The 6,209-nt window shown below is 41.1% G+C and overlaps 1 long non-coding RNA gene and 1 pseudogene across 1 annotated transcript; both read left to right on the top strand.

Moving 5' to 3' along the window:
• Positions 1–2,947: 2,947 nt before the first annotated feature.
• LOC121471930 lies at positions 2,948–5,282 on the top strand. The gene is made up of 2 exons (XR_005982736.1): positions 2,948–3,379; positions 3,984–5,282. It is a non-coding gene; the product is annotated as an uncharacterized LOC121471930 (long non-coding RNA).
• A 453-nt stretch (positions 5,283–5,735) lies between these two features.
• LOC121472398 lies at positions 5,736–5,833 on the top strand (annotated as a pseudogene).
• Positions 5,834–6,209: the final 376 nt, after the last annotated feature.

A 6,209-nucleotide genomic window follows, 5' to 3' on the forward strand; every position in this document is an offset into this window, starting at 1 on the left:
GAAATAAAGTTCTGCAGGTTAGTGATTAAGCTAATACCTGCTGTGTGTTCACTGAACAACGAGTATATATTTAGAACAATGACTATGTGCATGACACGGTATTTACTGTTTGTTACTCAAAAAATTCACAGAAGTGGGTAAAGTACTTTTCAAAACCAAACAGGGTTTAAGTTTTTGTCAAACTGACTATGTGCATGACACGGTATTTACTGTTTGTTACTCAAAAAATTCACAGAAGTGGGTAAAGTACTTTTCAAAACCAAACAGGGTTTAAGTTTTTGTCAAACTTGGGTTTTTGGACTGTCTGCATCTGAATTATTTGGGTAGTGGACTTCTTCAAAATAAAGATTACTGAGCCCCATTCCACACTTAACACAATCAAATTAATCTGGAGCTAGCATCTGGGATCTATTTTTTTTTTTTTTAAGATTTTATTTATTTGCTCATGAGAGACACAGAGAGAGAGAGAGGCAGAGACACAGGCAGAGGGAGAAGCAGGCTCCACGCAAGGAGCCTGATGTGAGACTTAACCCCAGGGCTGCAGGATCACGCCCTGGGCCGAAGGCAGGAACTCAACCGCTGAACCACCTCGGCGTCCCTGGGATCTATATTTTAACAAGCTTCTGATTTGATAGGAAGCATGCTTAAGTTTGAAAACTATATCTGGGGATCCCTGGGTGGCGCAGCGGTTTGGCGCCTGCCTTTGGCCCAGGGCGCGATCCTGGAGACCCGGGATCGAATCCCACATCAGGCTCCCGGTGCATGGAGCCTGCTTCTCCCTCCGCCTGTGTCTTAATTCTGCCTCTCTCACTATGGGCATGTTCCTTGCTTACTGATCTAGTAATAGCATCTCAGAGTTGGTGGGGTTTTTTTGTTGTTGTTTTGGTTTGGTTTGGTTTTTTTTTTTGCATCTCAGAGTTGTAAGAGTTAAATGAAATTCTGTGTAAAATACCTTGTAAGCATCTCCTTATCTGCAGCTGTTGTTATTCGAGTGGTTTGATTTGACTGAGCTGCATGCTGGAAGCAGGGCTGTTGCTTTATCTTTAAGGTTGCTTATATGGAGCCCCCTGCTTTCCCTCCAGTGCCTTTGGAATTGATGTTGAATTAATGTTTAGTGAAAATTGACAGGCTGAGTTAATAGGCACTGATGATAGGCACTTTCCTTTGTACTTTGGGAATCAAAAATATTTTTCTTTGGCTTCTAGCCAATCGGCAGATTGAAATTCTAGAACTGGGAGACCTGGAGAAAGAGTGTTCCTTGGCCCGTATTCGCCTCACTCTGCTCAGCACGACCCGGCAGCAGTTGCGGTTGCAGGTAGTGATGCGGCAGTCTGGGAGGAGGCTTCGGGGCCAGCCAGCAGATGCAGTGTGCTAGACCAGTGTATTAGATGGGCCCAGCACCTCTCACTGTTACTCTTACAGACTTGTCACCAGAGGCAGCTTTGGGTCATTGACAGGCACTGTTGTTGCCACTAAATAGCTCTTTTCCATTTCCACAGGAAGTTCATCAGCAGAGGAGATGGTCTCTCTCTTGGTTCAGGCTGGCCTTTTTGACACTGCCATATCACTCTGTCAGACTTTTAAGCTTCCCCTAACACCAATCTCGAGGGACTTGCTTTCAAGTATGTATGAAAATTGTCTTTCTCTAGTCTTCATTTTCTGCTGCAGAAATAATGTACTGCTGCTTAGTGTGAATGAGTAAACATAGCCAGTTGTGTTTTAAAGACGTATTTTTGTTTAGTCTACTACAGTGACTTTAAAATTTATTCTAGTTAATAATGACTTTTTTTAAATTTATTTAGCGCAGCCCAGGTGGCTCAGCGATTTAGCACCTCCTTTGGCCCATGCCATGATCCTGGAGTCCCGTGATCGAGTCCCATGTTGGGCTCCCTGCATGGAGCCTGCTTCTCCCTCTGCCTGTGTCTCTGCCTCTCTCTGTGTCTCTCATGAATAAATAAGTAAAATCTTTTAAAAAAAAAAAAAGATTCTCTCTTTAAAAAAAAAAAAAAGATTTTATTTATTTATTCATGAGAGACACAGAGAGAGAGAGAGGCAGAGACACAGGCAGAGGAAGAAGCAGGCTCTTCACAGAGAGCCTGATGTGTGGGACGATCCCTGAACTCAGGATCATGCCCTGAGCCGAAGGCAGACGCTCAACCCCTGAGCCACCCAGGCATCCCTGCAAGTGTTTTCTCATTAAATCCTTATAGCTGCCTCTGAGAGATTGTGATAACTCTTGTTTGTTTGTTTTTTACCTGTGAAGAAACAGGCTCAGAGGTTAAGTAAGTTGCCAAAGTTCACATGGATGGTAAAGAAAAGTGCATTTTTCCTTAATAGGCCTTAGGGCTCGGGCACCTGGGTGGCTCAGTGGTTGAGTGTCTGCCTTTAGCTCAGGTTGTGATCTCAGGGTCCTGGGATCAAGTCCCACATCGGGCTTCCTGCCAGGAGCCTGCTTCTCTCTCTCTGCCTATGTCTCTCTCTGCCTCTCTCTCTGTGTCTCTCATGAATAAATAAATAAAATCCTCTTTTAAAAAAAAAGGCCTTAGGGCTCCTTTAAGAGAAGAGGAGACATGAATTTAAAAATACATATGAGGGGATCCCTGGGTGGCGCAGCGGTTTGGCGCCTGCCTTTAGCCCAGAGCGCGATCCTGGAGACCCGGGATCGAATCCCACGTCGGGCTCCCGGTGCATGGAGCCTGCTTCTCCCTCTGCCTGTGTCTCTGCCTCTCTCTCTCTCTCTCTGTGTGTGACTATCATAAATAAATAAAAATTTAAAAAAAAAATTTTTTTTTAAATAAATAAAAATACATATGAAATGGGATACCTGGGTGGCTCAATGGTTGGGCAGCTGCCTTTGGCTCAGGTCTTGATCCCAGGGTCCGAGATCAAGTCCCACATTGGGTTCCTGCAGGGAGCCTGCTTCTCCCTCTCCCTGTGTCTGCCTCTCTCTCTCTCTTTGTCTCTCATGAATGAATAAATAAATCTTAAAAATAAAAAAATAAAAATACCTATGAATAAGTAAATAAATACCTGAAAACACATTTGACTTAGCTGAGAAAAGGACAAGTTTCCCAGTTGAAGAGAAACAAGGGTGTTAGGAATGGTACAGTTATGTGTCTATATGTGTGTTTGTGCACACACACAAATTTTCTTATTGTGAAAAAAAAAAAGGATAAGTAAAGAGTTTTGTTATCTAAACCTGTGAAACTAACTACCCAGAAGAAATGGTCCACTTTTGAGATTTTCTTCGAATAGTAGGTATTTTCCCTTTCAGTTTCCACTGTCTGCAACAGCTCCAATGGTGTGGCTCCCATACTCTTCTATTGACCAGCTTCTCCAAGCCCTGGGAGAGAACAGTGCCAATAGTCACAACATTGCTGTAAGTCAGTCCTTTCATGAGGCATGCGTCTTTTATAAACCCTTGCACTGCCACATACTCTTAAAGCTTGCTCTCCAGTTCTCGAGGATTAAGAGGAGAGCAGAAGCCATTTGTTGCCCTTAATATGCTGGCCCGGTCCCTTTCTAAAATGATTAGCTAAGTCAGATTCAGTCTGGTTCTGAGAAGAGAACTAGTAATGCTTTTATTAAAATAATGGTGTGGGGTGGGGGCATTTGTGAGGGCACGGGATGTGATGCGCAGTGGGTATTACATGCAACTGATGAATCATTGACTTCTACCTCCAAAGCTAATGATGTACCATATGTTGGCTAATTGAATTTAAATTTTAAAAAATACTGGTGTGATTTGCATGTTGAGAAGATTCGTTAGGATGACTGGATTGGGATACTGCATGTAACAAAGAAGTCTGATTTGACCAATAGTCACAGAGCAGACTCCCATACTGAATACTGAATAAATGAAGCAGAGTGGCAAGCCTCTTTACTACGGGTAGTCTGGTTGGTGAAGTCAAAGTGCTTAAAAATTTCAGTCTTTTTTTAGTCCTTGACCTATTCTGTAATGATTCCCTTTTTTCCTCTTCCAGCTATCTCAGAAAATACTTGATAAATTGGAGGACTACCAGCAAAAAGTTGATAAGGCAACACGGGATTTATTATATCGTCGGAATTTGTGATCCGGATGGTTGCCCAGCCTTTGTAACCGCTTGGTGCCTCTTAGGGCTTAAGACTTTACCCTACAGGAACCGTGTATTCCAGGACAATTTTTATATCTGTAAATGATGTATACGACATCAAGCCTGCATTCTGTGCAAAAGAGGAGGGCAGATGAGTCAGAACCTGTGCTTGCTGACGGTGCTAACACACAATTTCTGGTTTTCAACCTTGGTCTCAAACAGCTGCTTTTGTATATGATTCACAAGCTTTTTTAGAGTTTCTATTTTTTTAAACTACCGAAGACATTCTTTATCTGCAAATTAAAACCCACCCTCACTTTCCAAAATAGCCGATGGTGGTTGGTTGGTTGTAGCTAACCACCAGAAGCAGTCACTGCAAATCCTGCCATTCTTCCCTATCACTTTTTGTATTTCAATGGAATTATTTTGGTCCAGAACTGACATGTATTTTCTGTATTGCAAACAGAGGCTAATGATTTTGCATACTCTTTTCATTATTTATTGTGGAGTTTTTGTATGATCTTCAATAAAGTATTAAATAATTTGCCTAGATTAAACCTAAAATGATGACCAGCTGTCAAAGAAGATACGTTATTTTGAATCTGGTTCTGAGGCTAAAGTTGAGTAAACTCTTAGCTAAGAAAAAAATTGGAAATTTTATCTATAAGAATAACCAGTTTTGAAAGTAAATTCTGTTAACTTATATGATTTATGATAATCAAGCCGGACTTGATCATACTACTTGTGTAATAATGTATTGGACCAAAATATAAACTTTCCTGGTCAGATTCTGAAGTATTCATGCCCACAAATTTTGGGAAAGGTGAAAAATAAAATCTTGGATTTTATTCTGTATATTAAAATTTATCTTTTAAGGAAACAGTCTGTATATTACTTGCTTGTATGCCCTTTGACCTCTTTTGAGTTTTCCATAAGCCTTTAATTTTTATACTGTCAATGCCGTATTTACATTATATATTTTAAATAACAATGTGAGCTTCACTGTGGTACCATTTACTGGTAGATATTGAGATGTATGGTTCTTTATTCGTTTTAGCTCTGCTATGATTAATATGAAATGTTTGATATAATTAGGGACTGGGAAAGCCCTCGCCCTGCCAGAGCTCTATAAACCTGTAGCTTCCAACTCTAGCAGGAAATACACATGTATAACCAAAGAACACATATAAAACCAAGAGAAAGATTTCACAGAATATGTATCCTCATTCACTATGTATTCTGATATTTTCATGCGTGACTAATGGATCATAACCCATAGTCTGAAAAATATCAAATCCTCTTCTAGCCATTTTGGAGAATAACAAGTAACTTGCGACTGGCCCTGTTCCAGAAACTTACCCACTTGTGTTGCTCATCAGAGCAGTGGTTTCCATGGGGCAGTTCACAAGACCCTGACCAGTTTTTCCTGTTGTCACTATTTTGGTTCAAGACCTAACCCATGCTAGAGCCAATCCAGCTCTTCTGTTCATTTTCTTCCAGACCAGAAGGTGGAAATTCTTTCACTAAACTTCTCTCTCTGCTTCAGGTCTGCATTTTTGTTTTCCTGGACCATGTGATAATTTAATAATACCATTGTTATCCCTTGTTTTTTCCACCCCAAAATTTTCTGATAATCAAGTGTTATTAAAAGAGCTCCCTCCTTTGGTCACTTCAACTGCAAATAAACTAAAAAGGGAACAATACAGAGAATATTAGCATGGCCCCTGCTGAATGATAACACGCAAATTGTGCTCACTTTAGCAGCACATATACTAAGATAACACACAAATTCATGAAGTGCTCCATTAAAAAGAAGGAAAAGACCTCCTTCCTTTTTTAGTACTTAGCTACCATTAGGGGCACCTGGGTGGCTCAGTCAGTTAAGCAGCTGACTTGATTTCAATCAACTCAGATCTTGTTTTGAGTTCAAGCCCCATGTTGGGCTCCACGTGGAGTGTGGAGCCAACTTAAAAATAAATAAAAATAAAGGTGTGACTCTTCTTTTAAAGAGATTTATCTATCTATTCGTGAGAGACACAGAGAGAGAGGCAGAGGGAGAAGCGGGCTCCTCGCAGGGAGCCTGATGTGAGACTTGATCCTGGGACCCAAGATCACGCTCTGAGCCAAAAGCAGACG

This window comes from Vulpes lagopus, chromosome 11, assembly GCF_018345385.1.
Source record: "Vulpes lagopus strain Blue_001 chromosome 11, ASM1834538v1, whole genome shotgun sequence".
NCBI classification, from domain to species: Eukaryota; Metazoa; Chordata; class Mammalia; order Carnivora; family Canidae; genus Vulpes; species Vulpes lagopus.